We start from the raw sequence: 24,387 nt of genomic DNA, 5'->3' as shown, positions 1-24,387 counted from the left end.
TTCAGGTAAGTAGTTAAAGAATACCAAGGAGAGGAAAATGGTCACAGGGGCAGCTGTGCATGCTGAGGGTCAGTTCAGGCACCTGAGACCAAAGTGGCTAACTCACAAACTAATAGTGCCCTATCAATCCTGACAGTTTCGCCCCTCCCCCGCCCTAGTAAAGAGGGAGTGGAAATACATGTTGGCCATTTTGAGCATAATGAGCACATCTAGCCTTAAAAATCTCGGCCCCCTCTCTGCCAAAAAAAAAAAACCTCATGGCTAACACAGGTCCAAGAATGCATGGTTCTGAGCACCTGGTAACTGTTGTGATTTGTTGTCATACAGCTCAGCCAGGATAAGCCTGGTGGCGATGAAGGGTTAGAGGTAAACCTCAGCCTGCCTCAGGCTTCTGACTGCATTTGCATTTAAGCAGCAGTGGACAAACTGCCAGCCAGACCATCAGACAAGATTAATTTGTGGCATCCAAATCTTATACCCATGGCCTGCAAGACCTCCCGCCTGCCTCTCCTTCCTTGCCCAGCCTGTGGTGGAGGCTGGCCATCTCACAAGGCCCTGACTTACCATGAAAGAAAGCTTGTCCCTTCATTCCCTCCCTAGCTGTAGATGTTAGCAAACTCGCCCTTACTTTGACTCCCCCTCTCCAATGTTGAATGTCCAAGTTACTTGAATGAACCTGGGCACCCTCCCACTCTCCCACTCTTGACTGAAATGGTATGGGCTTGCCGGCAGAGTCTACATGATGAGGTGGTATGGGGTCTGAGATTTAGTTTCCTCTGTGGTTTACTGACGCTAGGAACATACAGCCTGTTTATAAAAGCATGACAGCTTCCCAACCAAGTGGGTATGCACCTCACTTTCACTAGGAAACAACTGCAGCATGGTGTAAGTGTTCAATAGTATTTTTAAGTCAATAAAGTGACATGAATTTACACCAGCTGACACTCTGGCTTTGTGTTTACAGCTTTTGCTTAGCATTTAGAAAAGCACCACAGAGAATAATTTTAAAAAATAATGAATAGAGGCTTTTCTCTCTTTATTAATCACTGCCCAAATAGGCCTTCTCTACCAGTAAATCCCTTAATTGTGATTTTATTCATTTAATTCTGCTATAATTCAATCTACCTAGCTCAGTATTTGAAAAAGTACCAACATACTCTTCTTATGATATATGCATGAAGAGTCAATAGAATTGGCAAACAGAGGCTTTCATACCTAACTATCTGTTGTGGGCAAAGTATGTTGCAGCTGTCAAATTTTCTTTTGATGCTGATTACCTTCATCAGTGTAATTTATCAAGTTGTCTAGATAAAATGGGATGCTAAATACCTTAGAAACTAATCTTCAAATTGCACTCAAAATATTGTTGCCATGCCAAAGGTAGCACGCAGGTGTGACATTTTTTCTCTTGTGTTGCAATGCTAATTTAAATGAATTGCTTCTCCCCGCCTCTGTCACTTTTCCCTCCTCTCTCTCCCTCCACAAATGCCATGCAAATTGACCTTTGAGTTTTCAGAAAAAGAAGGTAATGATCTTCACTCCTGAGACAGTTTTTCAACAACACAGTGAAGATGCAAAGTTAATAAATACCAGTCGTTTCAGGCTGGTGTTGTATGCAGGACAGCTCAAGCTATTTGGAAAAGCCCTTAGTTTAATTTTGTTCTTGATCACCGGAGTATATAAACATGGCTTCTTCCAACATGAAGATATAGAAGAGTACTTGGCATTTTGCATGGTTGAGATCAAAAGCAACCAGGTTGTAGTCATGGCTTTGAAATATCAATAGTAACTGAATGTTGTGATGTTCTGAGCTATAAAACCAGATTCTATCAGCTCTTTAAGAATAATTAAATGCTTTCTAGAAAGATTATTTGGAGAGTTACTGGGCTCAAGTCTCTTTTGTATCCAAACCCTCATTAATCTCAGTTACCGTATTACCTTTATAAGGGCTGCAATATTTGGTGCACACTTTGTTGAAGTGACACAAGGTAAAGATAACACCTGCTCATGTCTTTGCCCACCTCAAGGCCACTGATAATTGTGGTATCTAACTAAGGCTTATTCTTTCCTACCTCTGGGTATGTCTACACTACCCCGCTAGTTTGAACTAGGAGGGTAATGTAGGCATACCGCACTTGCAAATGAAGCCCGGGATTTGAATTTCCCAGGCTTCATTTGCATAAGCGGGGAGCTGCCATTTTTAAAACCCCACTGGTTCGAACCCCGTGCAGCGCGGCTACACGGGGCTCGAACTAGGTAGTTCGGACTAGGATTCCGTTCCACGAGGTGTACCGGTAGTTCGGAATAGAAATCCTAGTCCGAACTACCTAGTTCGAGCCCCGTTTAGCCGCGCTGCACGGGGTTCGAACCAGTGGGGTTTTAAAAATGGCAGCTCCCCGCTTATGCAAATGAAGCCTGGGAAATTCAAATCCTGGGCTTCATTTGCAAGTGCGGTATGCCTACATTACCCTCCTAGTTCGAACTAGGAGGGTAGTGTAGACATACCCTCTGTCATGCTTCCCTGAAGGTGGCTGTTGTCAAGACAGGCTGCAGAGAAGCTTCGGCCATCAGTCCCCAGAATCATGATCAAGTCCCTCCAGTCACTTACAGCCCATCCAATCAGTCCTAAATATAAGCGCGCCTTCACCGCTGCTATTATGGTAAGACATAAAAGGCAACAGAGATGATACGTATATGAGCTTTTTCAAACCCTAAGGTTGAAAGATTGTGGGGGGAACCCTGGTGATCAGGAAGCAAAGAATTCTAAGAAACATACCATTTAAAACAGGCTTAGCAATGACTGATGGTTGAAGTCATTTTCAGCTCACTTGTAACTGTAGAATACTGATGGCAAGATCAAAAAAGATGATTTTGTGGCCACTTGAAATGGGGAACCAGCTTTGGAGGTTGGGAGAGGGTGGAATTTTGTTGTTTGGAAAGAGCATGTTTGTGGATAGGCTGAAACATTAATCACTTTTCTGAGTCTGAGTTTTGGTCCTTGTTCCATATTTGGAATGTTATGGACCTGATTCACTACTGATGCCTCCTGTTGAATATTCCTGTTTTGCATTGATATCACTCCTTTGAAATTAACGGAGCTACATTACTGAACCACTTTAGTACCCCAGTGTGCTTGTGGCTTACATTTTCAAAAGTGATTAGTGATCTGGGGAATCCATACTAATATGGAAAGTAAAGGGCCTGATTTAAAGAGGGGAGAGGAAATAACTGAAGGTATTTATTGCCGTAAATAAAAAAAAGTTAACCAAAACTTTTTATTGATACATTCTTGGACAATATCACAGGTTCAAGAGAGAATGGAAAGGGTGTAGGAATTTGCAGGAAAGATTGTTTTCACTAATTGGCACATAAGCAGCAAGATTAACGAAAGTACTTATTACAAACAGTATAAAACATACATGCTTTTTTTTTTAGTCCTCATCACACTGGTCAATCATGGTGGGCATCAACAACAACAAAAAAAAAAAAACTTAAGACATGTAAAAGCCATATTCCTTCTTCCAAATATTGTAAGAATAATTGAAATTATTGCAAAATAGTCATATACCTTAACTAAAATAACAAAATAGAATACAAATACAAATATCAAACATAAATTATTAACATGTACTGTAAAATACATTACTGGCATGCATTCCACATATCAAGACCTCTATTAAAACCAAGCAATATCCTTCTTGCTTCTTCTGCAGCCCATCATACTTATGAAAGGCAGGGGCTCACTTTGCCAGCACAGTTTTTGGTCTTTAAATAAATGTTTGTTGTCATTGTTTGTTGTTGTTGTTGCATTTTTTTAAAAAAAACATATATGGATTGCAATGATATAATAATAATTATACAAGTCATGTACATAGTTCTTTTAAATCCTCAGAGATTCGTTTGTAATGTGCTATCATCTGAGGTCTTCAATGCAACTGTGCATTCAAAACAAACAGTGAATCTTTGAATCAACATGGATGGAAATATGCAAAATTCCTCACAAACTGTACAGAAATTTCAAAAACTTGCAGTCTGGAAGTACATATAAAGACAGAATTAGCCCCTGTAAAGTCATTGTTGCTAAATGCAGTTCACCCATAAAGAGCTGGGTACTCATGACTCAGTTTTCATACTTCCCATACATCGAGAAGGTCCAAGGTCACAGCCCAAAGACAGTGCCAATGACTTATTAAGCCAAGAATAATTAAGGATATTTCATATAGCAGTTGTTCAGAACACTTGGTCCTCTATCATTGGTCTCCATATTAACTGCCTGGCCTTTAAACTTCTCCAGCGGTAGATACACTGCAGGTCAGGAAGAAGGCTGTGGCAGTTTGGGTAACTGAATGGATGAAAATCTTCATCCTTCCTCAACTCTGAAGAAATGGACTAGATAACCAGGTTATTATAACTGACATACTTCTTTTTTGCAGCAGGGCCTAAAAGAAAGGAGGAAAATGGAAAACAGTCACTGACCTGATCATCTAAAACTGTCCTTAAAAAGGCCTGGTATTATTTCCTAACTAGTTGACACAGTAATGAGAGAAGCTATATTAAATGACAAGAAACCCCTCTGCATTGATATCTTTACCTGTCAACTCATTCCCCTTCGATTAATATTATTAGATATTTTTTGAAGAAGATTGATGATTAGATCAAGTTAAGTGGTATTTCCAGTTCTGAATATAACAATCAAATAGCGTTGCAAAGATGCTGAGGCTGCAAAACTATGAAAAACCCACCTGACAAACACAATGACTAGATTCCATTCAGGGATTTTTTTGTTTTTATGTGTTAAGAAGTAGCAGAATGTGTAACCATAACACTCATACACTCATAAACTTTAAGACTGGAAGGACTCATTTTGATCATCTAGTCTGACTTCCTGCACAGTACAGGTCACACAACCTCGCCCACCCACAGGATCATCCCTAGGGTATGTCTACACTAGCCCCTAGTTTGAATTAGAGAGGCTAATGTAGGCGTTCGAAGTTGCAAATGAAGCCCAGGATTTAAATATCCCGTGCTTGATTTGCATCTTCCCGGCCGGTCGCCATTTTTGAAATTTACAAGTCCGGACTAACTGCCCGTGACTACACATGACAGGGACCCGGTATTTCAAATTAAAGCCCTAAATTGAACTACCTGTTATTCTGTGTATTAGCCTCCCTAGTTTGAACTAGGGGGCTAGTGTAGACATACCCTTAGAAAGGTGTGGAGCCCAGAAGAAATCAGCCTGTATGGCCTTCCCTTCACATTTTTTTACACAGATGAAATCTGGTGTGTAGAAGACAAGAGTGCTGGGGCAGGGTGAGAGATGATGGGAGAGTTGCAGGATGGCACTTATGCTTGGAACAAAGGGGCACCTGTCCTGCGGGGGGGAGGGGGCGGTTCAAAAGGGGTGAAGGTGCTAACCTGAAGAGCAATGGATGGGGTCAGCCTAGTGCTGGTGGCCAGTGCAGTGGTGGGTGGTGATGGGAGCTGGTGGTGCTGGGATGAGCAGGGTGGATTGGTGTCACTGTTGCTGCAGTTGGAGACTGTATTCCTTTGTGTTTCCACCCATGAATGCAGGCCTGAACCTCTGCTGCTGACACCCAGCCCCTTCTAAGCTCCGAGGCTGGCCTGCTTCTCTAAGTGCCCCAAATCCCATCTCCCAGGGCTGGGCTGGCCCTTAGGTACCCCTAGCCTCACTTCCTCTGGGCCAACCTAGCAATCCCTTGCATGACACGAGCTCGCAAAAGTGCAGGGCCTCCCAAGGTGAGGGGCCCAGAGAGGTCACTCCCGATTCACTATAGCAAGGGATGGCTCAGCCCAGTCCATAACATAAGGGAGATGTAGCTGGAGGTGAAACTCTGAAACAGAAATAGGAAGATTTGTGGACTACATTTGATTTTCTCACATATACAGATATTTTCTATTCAAGTTTAATGATTTGGGGGAACTTTAATTTTTCATTGCCAGGGATCAAGAAATCTGATTTGTTAGACCCAATAGTGTGTATCTGAGTTTGATTAAATAATTAGCTACGTAATTAAATCACATAATTAAATACATTATAAATTATGCTCCTTTTTGACAGCAAAAGTTATGAACATTTTCAAGTCAAGAGGTCTTGTGCAATGGCAACCACACACACACTTTCAATGCCATCTGACTCTATAGTCTTTATCAAGGGTCTCCCATGTGGAACAAAAGAAAAATCCTCATTGCTTATATCTGAACTTTGTATATGATTCAATATATAAGCATAAATATATACTACTTACTCATTTTTATGGTGCATAGGTGGATGTACATGGATGGGGTATATTATATTAAAAGACCATGTTTATGTATGTGTATGAAACAAATGTCTGAATAGAAAATGTTTTTGAAAACCTTTGAAATCACGTGTATAAATACCTGTCATAAGACTACACTGAATAGTTTTCTTTTAATCTTTTGGCATATCGAGAGATAAATTCATTTGTAATCATGATCAGTAACTGTTACTGTTAAAATCAAGTTGTTCAAAGAATACAGTTATTAAATAACAATGGTTATTAACACAGCAATAGAGAAGTGTATCATAAAAGACATGCACAGAAGGTAATATAACATAGAAGTTAAAACTATACAATGTACAATGTACACAAAAGACACAGGCCTATGGTGAGTTTCTAGAATATCAAATATTTGCTGCTTTCTTTAAAAGCTAAGCACATGCAACTTTAACTGACATCAAATATCTTCATTACCATAATGGCTCCTGATTTTCATGGGTGATAATAACAACTTTTTAAAAGTATTAATACTTCTCCTTCAAAAAAAAGTTGGCACACATTTATTAACATTTATATTTATAAAACTAATTATTGTCAGAAATGTTCATCTCCACATATACCCCCATCTTTTGGAAATAGCTTTGTACATTTTCACACAGGAATACAACTGAACTGCTATATGTTTTCTAATTACACATGCCTGAATAGCTCAGATTGGATCCAATACCCAGATTGGATCCTCAGGTTTTTTATGAGAATTTACCCCAGCTGAGAATCTGATCCCAGTGCCTCTAATCAATCTAAATTGTGCATACGACTCATTCACCAATTATATCTAATTTTGAGGAAAACATAAATAGTGCCCTCAAAGGAAAGTTTTCACCAACAGGGCAGACTGTTTTAAGAATATAATGTATAAATACTCTTGTCACAATGCTCATTTTCTTCTCTGGCTACTTCTTGAAGTGCTCTGATCAAAAGAATTAAGGGAAAAAATGACACTGTTGAAAATAACCTTCATGTAAAATGAAGACGCTTGCAGTGTATACTGAAGTGACTAAATATGGGTTTAGAATATACGATAAAATGTTGAAGTTACACATAAATATATTAAAAAATTGTCCCCCCGTTGGCTACCCTGGTTGGATTGAATAAAGGAGCCAGCTGCCCCAGAGCCTGGTGAGTCTAAAGAGCCTGGGTCCTTAAATTGCTATTGGAGCAGCAATTACTCTGGGCAGCTCTCAGGGGTGGGGTGACCCCTCCCCTTCGACTCAAGGCTCCACACCTTCCAGGAGTACAGAGTTGTGGCCTTCCTACAACTTGCTCAGGAGTCTAGCGTGGATTCAGAGGAGACAACAGCCAATTGAGAAAAACAAGCATCACCTTCAACAACTTTTCTGGGAATTAAAGGTGCTCAACATTTCAGAAGATGCACATAGTACAGTGTTGAACAAACTGCTCCGCAGGCCACATATAGTCCATCAGGGTTCTGTGTGTGGCCCATGAACCATTTTATTCACCGTTCCCCATGCACAGGGTTGCCAGATTCCACTATTTCTGTCTTCATAGTTTTTTCTCCCCTACTGGTGTTACTAAAGTAACAAGCATATAAAGCAAGGGCATGTAAAGTAAGGTGCATGCTGATTGACTGGATGCAGAGAGAGTGCATGGCTCTCACAGTCAATGTTGTGTGCAAAGTGCTGGTAGGGTTCAGTCATCATCACACACCACAAATTCTAGTTACATAAGTGCAATTAGCAAAACTACCCAATCCTGAGAGACCGTCATGGTTACAACGGTCTTGTGGACCATTGAAATGAAGGAGGGCCACTTGGGCAGCCTACATTAGTGAGTGGGCTGTATATCACTGATGTGGTACCCTGCCCAGTTGTTTAACCCACTAATAATGGTTACACATTCACATATGACCTGGTTTTATTCACAGAAGGTTTACCCAGTAATTGCCAGCATGATGCTAGGGATACACTCTTTATTGGTATAAATGCAATAACCTTTCTACCGCTCTTTAAACTGAAGTCTCTCTGAAATCCTGAAAATGTAATGATATAAAACTAAATAAACTCAAATCTTGGTCTATAAATTGTCATCCCTTTCCAAAGCTTTCTGAGTTTTTTTCTCCCTCTCCCAACAATGAAATAATTATTTTCTCTGCAACGGAAGCTTTGCTTTGACTGGTTATTCTCCAGTATCAGCCTAAATATGCCATTTGTCATTTTTCAGTCTTCCTAAGCACCAATATCAGTCAAATACACCAACACTAAGTGAAAGCAAATGAAATAATTTGTTGTGATATATATATATGTCTGTTGGCTTATATTGAAAAGTGAGAACAGAAACAATGAAATCATAGATCATGAAGTTGTCTTTGGTACAAATTTCTTCCTCTATATTTAAAAAAAATGCTTTTCTGAAGTTGACAAATGCAACATAACTGATATGGATAAAATAATATCCTGTGGATAGCTATGCATTTTTTAAATTCTGTGGGGGAGGAAACGGAATTTCTCTTGATTCATATTTTTAAGGCCAGAAAACTCCAGTATAGTACAGGCCATAGAATTCCATCCAATGACCTCTGTAATGAGCCTAATCATTTGTGTTTGACTAAAATACATCTTCCAGAAAAGCATCTAGTCTTCATTTCAAGACCTTAGAGATGGAGAATCCACAATTTCCTGCTCTTCAAGTGTTTTGTTCTCTTTAATGTTTTGGGGAATTAAAATGTAGGAATAAAATTTCTCAAAGACAGAAATTTCCATGATTAGAGAGCTTGCCAAAGAAATCTCAGTGTTTGCCAACAGTTACCATGCCTTAACCTGAGATACCCGTGCATTCCTCTATCCTTAGAATTAAGTAGAGTATTAAAGATGTTAATTGTTAGTAAGTGATAACTTTCCAATGGCAAATACTGACTCTCCTCTATGTAACTATATGGCTGCGTCTACACTAGCATGATTTTGTGCAAATATTTTTAACCAAAGAGTTTTTCCGTTAAAAGTATTTGTGCAAGAGAGCGTCTATACTAGCATGTGCCTTTGCACAAAATATTTGCTTTTGCGCAAAAGCATCCATGCCAGTGTAGATGCTCTCTTGTGCAAGAAAGCTCTGATGGCCATTTTAGCCATCGGGATTTCTTGCACAAGAAATTGATGTTACCTGTCTACACTGGCCTTTTGCGCAAGAACACTTGCGCAAGAAGACTTATCCCTGAGCGGGAGTGTCAGAGTATTTGCGCAAGAAGCACTGATTTTGTACATTACAACGTCAGTGTTCTTGTGCAAATACTTGCGGCCAGTATAGACAGGTGGCAAGATTTTGCGCAAAAGCTTTGCGCAAAATCTTGCCAATGCAGACACAGCCATAGTCTTTCCATATGTAAGCTAATATACATTGATATTATGTAGTATGACATTTTTTAAATACAGTGTTAAAAAGACATTGAAAGGCTGTGTCTAGACTGGCAAGTTTTTCCGCAAAATCATCTGCTTTTGCGGAAAAACTTGCTAGCTGTCTACACTGGCCACTTGAATTTCCGGGAAAGCACTGACGATCTCATGTAAGATTGTCAGTGCTTTTCCGGAAATACTATGCTGCTCCCGTTCAGGCAAAAGTCTTTTTCCAAAAAACTTTTGCGCAAAAGGGTCAGTGTAGACAGCACAATACTGTTTTCTGCAAAAAAGCCCCGATTGCGAAAATGGCGATCGGGGCTTTTTTGTGGAAAACCGCATCTAGATTGGCCACGGACGCTTTTCCGCAAAAAGTGCTTTTGTGGAAAAGCATCCTGCCAATCTAGACGCGCTTTTCCGAAAATGCTTTTAACGGAAAACTTTCCCATTAAAAGCATTTTCGGAAAATCATGCCAGTCTAGACGTAGCCAGTGAGTTGAGAACTAGGAAATGCTGGATTTACACTTTCCCATGCAATAGTGATTTTTCCTCCTTGTATCTGTGCATGATAATGAAGTTTTAAATTATATGACAATATACTGTTTTTTCCAATGGGACCCTTGCTTCATTCAATATACAGGGTGGATCATGCTCCCTCGTTGAAAAAGGCTTTAGTTTTGAACAGATGCTCAAAGAAAGATGCCCTGTGGAAAGCTCATTTCAGAACTGGGCTCTATCCACTCTTCAACTCTATGCTCCAGAAGACACAGAGCCTCAGGTCGAAGGGGTGGGTCTGGGAGGAGTGCTGTACCTCCTCCATACAGCCTTCAGTGCTGCTCAGAGTGGGCCATGAAGTGCTTTGGCAGAGATTTAAAGGGCCTGGATCTCTGGGCACCACCGTTGCTGCAATAGCAACATAACATTAAGGCTACGTCTAGACTGGCATGATTTTCCGCAAATGCTTTTAACAGAAAAGTTTTCCATTAAAAGCATTTGCGGAAAAGTGCGTCTAGATTGGCATGGACACTTTTCCGCAAAAGCACTTTTTGCGGAAAAGCGTCCGTGCCAATCTAGACGCACTTTTCCGCAAAAAAGATCCTGTCGCCATTTTCGTGATCGGGGCTTTTTTGCGGAAAACAAATCTGAGATGTCTACTTTTGCCCGAATGGGAGCAGCATAGTATTTCCGCAAGAAGCACTGATTTCTTACAGTAGGAAGTCAGTGCTTTTGCGGAAATTCAAGCGGCCAGTGTAGACAGCTGGCAAGTTTTTCCAGAAAAGCAGTTGATTTTCCGGAAAAAACTGGCCAGTCTAGACACAGCCTAAAAGTCTTGATTAAAGGGTATACACCCAGTGAAAAGAATTCCTATAGAATCAGTCCTCAAGGAATAAAGATATTAAAGCAAAGGAGCACTTTGTTTTGAGATCTGTGGAAAGATGATGCTGTAGAAATGTGAAGTAACATTATTAACACTTTTCAAGAAGAATTGTGCTCATAGTTTTAAGTTTAATTCATTACTAAGTATGTGTGGCTATATATGGGCACACTGTTCCCCCATCAGCTTCCCTTACTCCTCATGAGGAGCAGGACAACTAGTGCCAACAGGGATGCCTTCTCAATTCAAATTAGTGGGTCTTCACTAGACCTGCTAATTTGAACCCCAGAAGTTCAACAGCAGCAGTGCTGATCTTCAGCAAAATGTAGACATGGCAATAATCATTATTGGACAGATCTCTTGGTATTTCCACCATCTCACAAATTAAATATCTCTAGGAAATTTTTAAAATTTAATCACTAGATTCTATTTGTATCATCTTGCCTTCCTTTTACTTTTATGGTAACAAATTCTGAGCTCCGACCAATCATTTTTTTTGTTTGACTGCAATGGGCAAGAGAATGAGGTCAAATTTATTTTATTTTCCAATATTTTTCAAGTGTATATATTGTGCTAGTATATAATGCTAAGCCACAGTTATCATCTAATCAGATTTCAACTGTAGCTCTCAATGCTTTATCACTTACAGTTTGTAACAAAAAAGGCAGAATGAGCCAAAAACAATCTAGAGTGAAAATGGGAAATCTGCTTTGATTTCTACAGAGAAAAGAGCAAATAAATGTCTCTTGTGTCCCAAAGAAAACCTAATTTTGTTATGAGATGTAACACTTCAAATCAATGATTGACATGGCTTTAAAGATTCATTTACAACATGTTTTGACTTAAAGTAAATAGAGAGGGTCCATTGTGGAACTCCACTAAACCAGTCAATGAGATTTACAGTTAATTTCTGGGTAACTTGATTGCTGCTGCATTTTCTAATTGTTTGCTTTTTCTACACACAGTAATGCTATTAAATTACACTATCAAAGATTCTTAATGCCACTGTATTTATTCAGTTTGCTAAGAATATAATCATTTTAAAGTGCTGTGCTATATTTTAAATTCAGACATGTACACACTACTCTAAAGTATATCAGATATACTAAGAGATCACAGCAATAGGATTACAAATGTTTTCCGGTAAATGAGAGTAAAAGAGATGCCTATTTGATGGGTGGAGTTTTATAAATGACATAGTGATATGTGGGATTAACCGAATACAAGCTTCAGCAAAGCCAAAACACTTGGCACATTACTTTTACAAAATCTCAGAGGGGTAGCCATGTTAGTCTGCAGCTAAAAAAACAACAACCATGGTTCTGTAGCACCTGAGAGACCAACAAAAATATATAAATATTATCATGAGCTTTCATTGGCACAACCCACTTCAAATGACAAATATGGATCAAGGAGCCCAGAGTGGAAATATAAAGGAGAAAAAGAGGGAAGAGGGGAGGAGAAAGAAAGAGGGGGGGAAAGAAGAAAAAAGGGGGAAAAGCCCTCTGTCATTAAAGCACCATGCTAAATTAGGCTAGTAGAGTAGGCTGCAAGTACTTGTTACTTAGCTTTTGATGTCATGTGGTTGTTGAATATAATGACCCATCCAGTTCATGTCTTTGTTCATGCATTCAAGATAGTGTCCAATTTGCATGTGAAGGCTAGTTCCACAGATTCTCTCTCTAATTGATTCCTGAAATTGTTGCTTACAAGACAAAGACACATTCTCTTACAAAATAATTTCAGGAATCAACTAGAGAGAGAATCTGCTCCTAACTGATAAAATAGACACAGAACATACGCTATAGCATATGTGTTCTATAATCAATAAAAATAGCAGCACATTCATGGATGGATTAATGGCTAAGATTTAAGAGCTAATTATAGTTACATATTGTCTTGTTAGTGATAAATTAATTACACATACTATTGGCTTATTGATTCAAAATAAGATCAGGCATGGGAAAGGGTTTTTCTTTGTTCAAAATCAGCATATAAGAGGTGAGTTCTAGGAAATAAGTCAGAAGTGAACTGAAACACACTGCCATAATTTCTCCAGCTCCGGGGATTGGTACACATTTCCTTTTTGTATTCTGCATAGTACTTATACGGTATTGCATAATTGTCTTATTTAAATAAAACATCAACAGTGTTAGTTATTTAATATCAAGACTTAATGAATCTGGATTCTTTTTTCACTCTGAATGGTATTTTTTCAATGAAGAATTACTAAAACATAGTCCTCTAGCACGTTTTATAAGGTTTTATAATTTAAGAGCAAATCATAAGACTCATTTTGAAAGGGTGAAGACTTACTAAACCCCTTCTGAAACACTAAATATTGAAAATTTGGTCTAAACAAAAAAAAAAAAGATTTGCGTATAAAGAATCCAGATTTTGTGTCAATTTTTACCTGAACCCAAACTTCACAATGTCACTATTTTAGATTTCACATGTACACACAAGGGATGGAAAAGAGTAGTCAAGTACTTGATAAGCTTAAATTTACTGGGTAGTTGAGTCAAGTCAGGTACTTGACTACTCACTTCCCTCCCTCCTCCCCCCCTTGCTGCCTCTGTATCAGAGGTAGTGGGGGTGAGGGGGAACAGGAGCCAGTACTTGGGGGGAGCTGGCTTAAAAGCCGGTTTTCTCCAGCACTGCCCAGCACTTTCTCCATGGTGCTGCCTCATGCCACCCTAACAGAGGCAGCAGTGGTGGTAGGGGGAAGGGAGGCTGCTATGAAGCAGCTTCTACACATGGTGGTCTGAGGCTTGCCATGGGCATAGCCTACGCCAGCAGCAGTCCCTGTTCATGGCAACCCAGGCCCAGCTCTTACTACATGTAAAAGGCAGAGCTGAAGTGGTCTGGGACCCATTTCGAGCTGGGGCTGCTCAGTCTCAGCTCACACCTGGTCCCAGACCTACCCCTGCTGCAGCTCTGCAGAGCATCTTCCCTTATCAACTAATCATGTAGTCAATACAAATTGTAGCGACTACACAATTAACCAAATACCCACTTCTTAATATATATATTTCTTAGTCTTTAAAGTTACAGACTAACATGGCTACCCCTGTGAGACTAAAAAGCCAATGCTTAGACTAAATTCAATCACTGATTTATAAAACTGTGGTCTCCACTGAAAGCAGCACTGAGATTCCACTAAGTGATCTTACCTGAGGAGTGGCTGAGGCCTTCTTAATAACAGAGTGAACAAAATTTCCTATATTTGAGCTCTGGAGAAGCCTGGCTATATTCTGTGGTCAGGACCATGTCTATTAAATATGCATTCATGGATATGAGCTTGGGTTTTCCACGCTCATGGCTTTACATATGTATTTCTATTATTATCACATACATTTTGCTACCTTTCCCTCGCTGTATGTACTCAGTTCAGTATACTTTGAAGAGATAGAACCTGTACCATTGTACCAACAATACAAAATCCAACTGTTTCTAGTCTAGTCTAGTTTTTCAACCCATAAAGTAATTTGTTCCAATTCTGTGGAACACATTTTAGAACCAAACAGTTGGACTTTATATTGTTATTTCTTGCTAAATCTTAGCATATCGCTTTTTTATATTAACACTGAGTTTGAAGGCACTGTTGTCCATTAAGAGGAAAAATATGGAAACAGTCTAGCCATAGTTAGTTGCATATGAAAACAATAGCACATTATACATGCTCAACAATCTATGTTATTTAAATATGAGCCAATGTTTCTGGCAACTCAGTAGTACTACTGTTACAAAAGAACACACCACCTGGAGTCTTGCCACATTTATAAAATGTGTGGGGCTTTCTTCCTTTTTCTACTTTGCTTTATTTCCCAAAAAGAATTTTTGGTGGACCAGCTAGAATCATAATTGGTTCTACGTATAGGTATGCATGGTGTTCACTTAGAAAACTTAGACACATTTTCAAATATGTGCAATGCAATGGCTACTCAAGAGTTAAGAGATAAGACAGAATAAACTCATCTGAAAGTCATGAAAACTATGACTTTAAGATAATGCATTGGCTTTGCATTAAGTATTCTGGAAAACTGACTTAAAATCTTGACTCGGGGCATATGTGAAAATCAGATCTGATGTTACCTGTAAAAACTGAACTAAGGCATCACAATTTTACATGTTACCTATACTGGCTCAAGAGATTGTTGCATAGACAGAAATGCCGTAAGGCATTAATTAATTATAATACTTGCGTGGAAGTAAGCCACAACTAGTATTATTGCCTACTTCTTCTTGGTAATAATCATTACTTTTAGTCTATAAATTGTCAAGTCAATAACTAACAAATTTCCATGGCTAATGAATGACCCATTATCTTTCCCAGCTCTCCAACAGTTTGAAAGCTGCTTCTGCTACTAACTCTAACATATTCAATTTCTGCATTAGATTACCTGTAGGTCAATCCGTGAGTGGCTTAGGTATTTCAAAACTTCCCACAATGGTTTAGAAGTCTTTAGAAATAACTACATCTTTTTTTCTAAAATCATATAAAAAACAAATGTGCATAGACCAATCCCTTTTGGATGTAAAATTTAATCCCTTGTCTGGTTTTCATATTCTTGAGCCACAAAAAAAGAAGCTCCTGCAGAATCCAAAAGGAAGGCAGATGTGTCAATACCCAGTAATACTGAGATTTTAATAATTTTTACTTCCATTCTATGCTCATGTGTAATGTTTTCCAGACCTAAAGAGAAAAGACTTACATTGCAAAGATGAATTTTATTACAGCCCACACGAATCTTAAGCTATTAAAAAGTATGAAATATGATTTTCATAGTTTTCTGCTGTGAGAGAGCCCAGTCATTGCTGTGACTATGAATTTGAAGCTTCAGCCCTGATTTCTGGCACATGATGTTATAGATTCCCTGTACTAGATTCAGGAGAAATGAAGCTGCTACCTGTTTCAAATGCTAAGAAGGCCACAGTTGCACCAAGGTACCCCTATGGATTAATGGCTAGAAAACTGTAATATCAATTTTCACAGGTATGTTTATGACTCTTCCCGTTATTCTTTACTTTTTGTTGTCAGTGAGGGTGGATGTATGTTAGTCAGGAAGAGAGAGAAAGAGAGAGGGAGAGAGATGATGATGAGGTCCTGAAATGCTCTCCTAATGTTTATTCTAATCCTAGAAATGTGAAAACTTAAAATGCTAATGCTTCAGCTTTAATATTTAAATGGAAACATTTTTATACATCATACTATGTCGGCATCATATTATCAGATCTGCACTCTTTTCTCATAATGAAAGTATGCTGATGGCAGTTCCAGTACATAAATGTCTTAACTAGGATAATCTGCACATTTTCTGGGTTTTGTTTTATTGATTAGTTGTATGGGTTTTTTTTTTTTTTTTGAATGTTGAAGATCTGTGTACAGACCCTTATTTTTTTAATAATGAAATAAAATTTTGGTTTTCTTTATGTGCAACCTAATATATTTATGTTTCTTCTAAGATTGCTTTATGACTTTCTCTTCTCATCAGTCATAAATTAGCTGGTATGGCTTTTCTCAAACTTGGTAAAGCAGAAACAATTAGCAATCCAACACTTAACACAGCCAGAAATAGTAGTGATTTCCTAGTTGCCTGGGTGGTTTATCAATGGATCAGAAATTATAACAGAAATCATGACAAAGATACAGTTTTAGCAAGTTTTGATTATCTAATTAATCTACTTCAAAAATACTGTAAGAATAATTTGGTGCCAAGTTCATTGGTGACAACAGCTTTCTTTGTGTGTGTGTAGTTTTTTAATCTACAGCACCAACATATTTTGGCCTAAGAACTTTGTTGTAAGGAGCAGGGCTTGACAAATAATAAAATCTACTCCCCATGGCGAGTAGATTGTAACACAAAAGAGCCAGGTTCGGGCAATCTGCGCATGCACAGAACGATCTGCGCATGCGCAGAACATGCGCAGATTGCCGGACAGCGCAGCTGGCAAGCGGGGCTCACCGCGGTTTGGCGAGCCCTGGTAAGCAGTGATGATTCAGGTGTCATGTTGTAGCCCCATTCGATTTTGCTCTTTGGGAGCATGTCTATACAGCAAGACTAAAGACGAATTAAGCTACACAACTTCAGCTACATCAATTGCATAGCTGAAGTCGAAATGGCTTAATTCAGCTTTTGGTGCTGTCTACACAGCAGGAATTCGAAGGAAGAACATTCTTCCTTCCACTTCCCTTACTCCTTGTAAAATGAGGGTTACAGGAGTCGGAGTAAGAAGTCCTCTAGATTGACATTCTTTCGAAATAAAGCCTTCTAGTATAGATGTGCACTATATTATTTAGGAATAACACTGTTGTGTAGAGGTATCCTAAGTTTTTATATGCATACACCGAACTGGTATGTCGAAAAGCCTGAGCACTGTACTCAGATGATACAAATATTATATTATCTTTATAATCACATTTTTAATTAAAACTGTGGGAATGAATTGAGTTCTTGTGAAACTATAGAAAGAACAGCACTAACCTGAAGTAAACGGAGAATGCACAAGAACTGAATTAATTCCCCTGATCACCTGCATCAATATCCTGCAGTATTACATTGCACCATCTGAGCTATTCCCAGTTCATGTTCTCTCCCATGCATAGTTAGGCCTCTCAATAAGGGAATCTTCTGATATGCAGAAATGAGAGGTAGTTCATACTAAATCAGCTCAGATTTGGAACAAAATATAATAATCTCCATTCCTCTCCTCTGGCCAATATTTTTCACTAAGAACCAAATCCAGTAAAACCCATAAGCAAGGAGAGAGGAAGCCTTATAGACTTTGCGTCTTTTATACACGTTTCCAGGATGAAGAGCTAGATAGAGTTTTTGTTAAATATAGTCTTTACAGTTTCACTTCAGCATGATTTACGTTTGACCATATGAGAGTAGTATGAGAATAATCCCTAATGTCTAAATGGTTTCCTAGATCAGGGCCTAAATAAATAATGTACAATTTCTAACATGGGAATATAGACTTTTTTGTGCAAGTTGCATGTGAAAACATTCCAATGCAAGTATCCCATTGATATGCAAATAATGACTCTGCATGGATTCCTTACTCTACTTGGGATCACTGGATTGATGTTTCCTTGACTCTGACAAAGTCCATTCTAAGGTAAGAAAGAGCCCGTGAGAGGCAAGTCATTGAAAAAGCAAGTTGTAACACTCTGTGTATGCTAATCCTCAACATTATTTATAAAACAGGGTGTGAAAATTAGAATTGAAAAGAAAATGATGGGCTAGATCCTCACGTGGGTTAAGGTGTAGCTCTACTGACTTCATTTAAACAAACAGGGAATCCGTTATAGGTAAGACTTTGTTGCTTATTTTCCGGAGAATCACGTCTAGACTGGCGCTTTTCTCTGGCTTATCTCCAAGCCGGAAAAAAGCGGAAGCCATATTAATGCAAATACCGCGGGGGATATTTAAATCCCCCGCGGATTTTGCTATTCCGATGTGTCTACACTGCACCCCTTTTCCGGAAAACGGGTGCAGTGTAGACACAGCCTTCATGTGTATGAGTGTTATTGACAACCAAATATTTCCTATTATCAACTCAATTTTCTCTAATTAGACCTTGCTATTGTTTTTCTTTTGGGGGGGGAGGGTGGCTTTCTATTATGTCCCACATCCAACTACACCCCATTTATTTTAGAGATATAAAGAAGGTAGAAAAGAAGTGCCAGTTAATATTTGTCTGAGGGGCATTCTGGATACTATAATAATGGGGAGAAAAATGCATGCCAAGGGAGTTATGAGGTTTGGTTAGTGCATGAAAAGTTCAGAAAATTGCAGCTACCATAATTAAATGCTGATTAAAAGTTGAGGGGGAAGACATGAAGGAGATAAAGGGGTTAATATCTTATAGCAGCAGATTTAGTAATCCACATGGAGTTCAAGAAACACAAACCCACTCTTTTTATTCCAGTTTCACAAGGTACAAAACAAAATGTAGCTTGTTAATACTGTGATGTTTTGTGCATTTCATGAGAATAGGGATCCAAGCTATAAGGCCCTAAATTGTCGCTTCAAATAGGATCAAATTAAGCAGCTATAGACCTGGAGTAGAAAGCTGTGAAGGATGAAAATGGCATAAAAGAAGGAGTTTTTCAGGTTGCCTAGTAACTGCCACCTTTAGTGTGTATTATATGAATGGAGTCTAGATACTTTCTGAGTTTTTGGCATTTTCTTCTTGTAATATGGGGGAGATTTACCATTTCAGTATGCGACAAATTAAGCTACTTGATGTTATGTAAGGACCACAAGACTAGGCCATATGACTGAGAGAGAGTAGACTTTTGATGCCAACAATGAGAAGTACAGACCAAGACTGAATGAGAACTTAGTGTCTGTGATGGATAGGAGAAGTGCTGGCCAGCACTCGGTGACTAAAGAGTTAAACTCAAGTAGCTAGCAAGAGTGTTGGCAATGGGATACAAGTGTTGAATACTGTATCCAATGGGATACAGTGTTGAAATTTGAATTGTAAATAAATACCTTGCCCACTCTTTTTATGGATGAGGTCTAAGTTACGGACTGGAGGGAGGAGATGCAATAATCAGAACTACCATGCCTCCAAGGAATTTGAGTCATGGAAGTTGGCTGGACCATGAAGGGATTGTGAGTAAATAAGGAAAAATGTGTATTTAGTTGTGATCAGGGTATTTTTCTTCATTTTGGTTATTTGGTTAAGCTTTTCTATGTAAAATACATGTGCTTTCCATGTTCACTATTTTAGCTGTACCCAGAAATACTATATTCTCTGTGTTTTAATTTGTTCTTCTTAGTTGCTCTGTAACACCTACAAACCGACTTTTTTAAGGTGATGATTTGATTCTTGTGTCCTAAAAGGTCACGGGAAGTCTTTATGTGTATCTGCCTAGGTAAGAGATCAACTATCAGAGATACGGTTTGTTTTCTGTGCTTTTGGGAGAGGGGTGCTTCAAGCTCTCCTGTGGCAAAAGAGTTTGGGGTACCCCTGGAGAAGGAGTTCAAGTGTTCTTTCCTGTTTTTTCAGGGTTTAAATCAGTTGGTGGTGGCAGCCTATTTCCCAGAGCCAGTGCATCTGTGACTGGGGACGTAGTTTGTTTGTTTGTAATCAGAGCCTGTAGAGGCAAGATATTTAAGGACTTTTGTGTGCCCTCACCTTCTGCACTGAGGATAATAGGGTGGGGAACAGCCCTGACAGTGTCCTACTAGTAATACTCTTTCACCACAATGAGTTCTGATTTATGACAAGGCTGTTTAATAGCTGGTCAATGGCAGGAGTGAAATGGATTGGTGGTATCACCAATGATTTCACTTGCAAAGGAAGGTCACAGGCTGGATGGTCTGTTGGATTAAAGTACTCTTTCCACGCCTTTTGTGGTCTTTCTAGAGCAGATTTAAGGCTCGTTGGCAAGGCAACTTGACAAAATTTGCACTGTCACTGTTCTTACCTATGGATAGAGAACACCAGCTTACATAAGCACCAAATTTTCTGAATTCATTTTCCTAATGTTCAATTGATTTTAAAACATCCACCTCTAAGGTTGTCAAAGCCAACTCTCTGTTTACTGATCTGTGGTAATTCTTTAAGATTTTCCCATTGCTTGGTTTTGGCTGTTTTCCTTGGAGAGATGTTGGAAGTTTTTGTAATGTTAAGACAGAATTAAGTCAATTTATGGTCAGCCAGAATTCTGTCCATCATTCAGAATTGTAAGTGCAAAAATAAAGTCAGATTCTCAGATTTTCTCTTTAACTTGAACCGAAAGTTGGTCATTTAAAATCAGCTCCTGTTACTTGCAGCTGTGTTTTTTTATGGCCCTTGTGGGGCCTTCATTTTGCACAGCTGCCTGGATTAGGTCCATCTCCAGCTCTGCCCTCTCTTTTCTCTTGCTCACTCATGCCTCCTCTTTGTTCTACTAGGGCTGCTGCAGTGATGTTGCATAATTGGCTAGGTCTGGATTTCAGAGCCCCTGCACTGTCTATATTCCCTTTAAGGCCTGTGCAACATGATTGTGATTAATAAGGCCTCAAAGGTATAGAGCAGGTAACAGAAAAAAAGCTGCTTTTTCAGAGCCATGATCGATATTTTATTTCAAGCCAATCTTCTAGAATACAGGCCATTCCCTTTGTGACTACTGTTCTTCCCCTTAGTTTGCTCACATGCAACATTAATATATTTAAGTGAACGGTGAGTCTGCTTTTACATAGAAGTATACCTACAGTGTTCATTTTGTGTTTCACATAATGCTTTTACTCATCGTTATAACAACAGACCAAATAGCCATTATCATCCTGCAAGTCTAATTTGCAGAGTCATGGCCTACTGGAAGAAAAGGAGTCAACTGGGCTTCTGTGGTGTTTAGAGCTCTTGGATAGCTATATATTAGGTTTTGCATTTCATTCACTGTTGGGAATAATGCAAATTTGGAGACATTCATTTAAAATCCTACTGTAGAGAGAACATTAAAATCTACTTTCATGCTAAACTGATATTTCCCTTCTCAGCTTGAGTTGGTTGCAGAGAACTTCAGCACAAGGCTAGAAATTATAATTTTTTCTTTTTTAATTCATTATTGAAAGAGAGCCCCTGAAGGAGTTGCACCTGCTTATTTAATTCAATACAGATTTTCCTTCTTTATCTTGTTATCAATTCAATATATTTTCTTGTTGTTTGATTTATTTAAACTGAACTGCTGCAGGTGGCCACATCACTGCCCTTCCAAAAAAAAAAAAAACCCCACACACAGCAACCCTTTAGGAAAATCTGTACACATTTGCTAAATGCACTTGGAATGTGCCCTACTTGTGTTATGTCAGAGGTGCACTACATACCCAAGAAATTACTGAGGGGTCATTTAGAATTTTTAACTTTGCTGAGTCTGGTGGCTGAGTGGGAACTCAAGTGCTACACATCAATGGGTGTGTCTAGACTACAGAGTTTTGTTGACAAAAGTGGACTTTTGTCAACAAAACTATACCTGTGTCTACACTACCGCTGAGTTCTGTCGACATAACATCGACAGAACTCAGCAGTTTTGTCGACGCTGGTAAACCTCATTTTACAAGGCATAACGCCTTTTGTCGACAGAGTTCTGTCGACAGAAGGTGTTATTGCATCTAAGGTTGTGTCTAGACTACAGGGTTTTGTCGACAAAGCAGCCTGCTTTGTCGACAGAACTGAATGTAGACTAGATGCTTTGTCGAAAGTATCTGTCGACAAAACTTCTGTCAACAAAAGCCTGTAGTCTAGACGTACCCAATATTCACAATATTTGTCTGAACAGCTGCTCACTTCAACCATGTTTGTGTACTTTTCACTAATAGAAAATGTTCACAAAATATTTTGTTTATACAATTGTTTGGGGGAAAGGTCATACTCTAAAGTCTAAACAAATAACATTCCAGCATTTTCATGCAGATCAGAGGCATTCTAAAAGGAATGTTTGCTATTCAAAATATTCTGTTAGAATTGTTGCTTCTTCCTAGTTGAAATTATTTTTTCAGACATGCAACCAATGAGACTACTCAAACAATAAATGGTGCAAATAGCATAAAAAGTTCACAAACAATCTGTGTGCTGAAGTTTCTTCACATACTTTGTGCAAAAACTTAGGAAAAACAAGAAGTAAATAAAAATAGCAACTTCCTTGTCAGATAATTCACAAATAGAAATAAAAAATCTAAATGCTTCAGAGAAATTCATTGCAAACAATAAGACTAGCTCCAACAGATTGAGAATTTGATGGGTGTACTAATGAATTACTAATGTATTTATAAGAATTACAAGGAAATCATCCCAGAGTACACTGTCTCCAAACTCGCATATTTATTGCCTCAGTAACTTTCACAAGAAGCAAAATTCCAATCTCTTGCTAGTTTCACTGCAGGGACTGTGTTACTGTTTAATACAGTAAATTAATTAATTACATTGAGGAGAGGTTATTTTGAAATAGCAGCACTGGAGCATCCACACTACCGCTATTTAGAAATAACTTTCAAAATTAACGTTTTTCCCGGAGAAAAGCAGGAGTGCAGATTACAAAATAAACAGCCCCTTATTTTGAAATGATGGTCTTGGTCATGTGGATGCTCTGCTTATAAATTCGACATAAGGAGGGTTATTTTGAAATAAAGCCCTAGTGCAGAGCAGAGCACAGAGAGTGCTGACATACCTATAAGGCACCTTCAAAACACAGAGTCACTGCTGCACAGAATTTATAATTTAAAAACACAAGACCAAGTTCACTGCTGCAACAACTCCATTGACTTTGTGTTGGTATATTGTCAATGGAAAGTCAAAGAGACATTTGTTCTTAAATATAAATCATATACTTCTTGTACCCTTCACCAAGGGATATAACTACAAACTAGCCAGATGTGAAGGAAAGACAGAAAGAACAGGAAGTCAATATGGCTCTATCTAGTGCTCTTTAATGATCTGAAAATGAAAAAAAAGTCCTACAAAAAGTGGAAATATGAACAAATTGAAAAGAAAGAGTACAAAAAATAGCACAAGAATGTAGTAACAATAATCACAAGGCTAAGACACACAGAGTTACACCTAGCAAACCACATGAAATGCAATAGAAAGAGGTTCTTTAAATATACCAGGAACAAGAGAAAAAGGTAGGAAAGTGTCGGTCCTTTACTTAGAAGGGAAGGAGAGTTAATAACTGATTACATCAGGAAGGCTGAAATCTTTAATACCTATTCTGCTTCAGTTTTTACAAATATTACTTATGTTAAGTATTTGGTCAGCACTAATCTCAACAAGGAATGCATACCAAAGTATGAAAAGAACAGATGAATATACCTTACTTATCTAAATATTATTTAAAGTCAGCAGGATCTAATGAAATTCATCTGGGGTACTTAAGGAACTAGCTGATGCAATTTCAGAACCATTAGGAATTAGGTTCTATGCTTTTTCCTTTTCCAAGCCTCTGTAACCTCACCTGTCTTCTCTGAATTCATGAAGACATCTTTAATAAGAGGACCCAAAGAATTATAGGCCAATCAGCCTAACTTCAGTACCTGGACATTTTCTGGAAAAAATCATTAAACAATCAATCTTTAAATACCTAGAGGATCATAGTGTTACAAGAAATAGCCAGCATGGATGTCTCAAAAACAAATATTACCAAAGCAACCCAATTTCCTTCTTTGACAGTGTTATTGGCCTAATGATTAGGAGAAAAGAATAGCTGCACTATATTGATTTTAGTAAGACTTTTGACAAGGTCCCACGTAAGATTCTCATAGGCAAACTAAGGAAATGTGGTCTTTTTGATGTAAGGTGGGTACACAACAGATTGAAAAACTATAGTTAAATCGTAGTTATCAATGGT

General features: G+C 38.5%; 1 protein-coding gene and 1 long non-coding RNA gene across 2 annotated transcripts in view; one reads left to right on the top strand and one right to left on the bottom strand.

The window, feature by feature from the left end:
* Positions 1 to 3,242: 3,242 nt before the first annotated feature.
* Positions 3,243 to 24,387, bottom strand: part of GRM7 (glutamate metabotropic receptor 7) — a 673,160-nt gene continuing 652,015 nt past the window's right edge. The window contains exon 13 of the mRNA XM_075938705.1: positions 3,243 to 4,439. The gene's annotated coding sequence lies outside the window, so the exon portion shown is untranslated. The remainder of the gene's footprint in view (positions 4,440 to 24,387) is intronic.
* The window catches only part of LOC142830920 (uncharacterized), a 64,246-nt gene continuing 55,699 nt past the window's right edge, over positions 15,841 to 24,387 (top strand). The window contains exon 1 of the long non-coding RNA XR_012906464.1: positions 15,841 to 16,041. This is a non-coding gene — a long non-coding RNA (uncharacterized LOC142830920). The remainder of the gene's footprint in view (positions 16,042 to 24,387) is intronic.

This window comes from Pelodiscus sinensis, chromosome 11, assembly GCF_049634645.1.
Source record: "Pelodiscus sinensis isolate JC-2024 chromosome 11, ASM4963464v1, whole genome shotgun sequence".
Classification (NCBI taxonomy): Eukaryota; Metazoa; Chordata; order Testudines; family Trionychidae; genus Pelodiscus; species Pelodiscus sinensis.
This window is presented reverse-complemented; position numbering and strand designations above follow the sequence as displayed.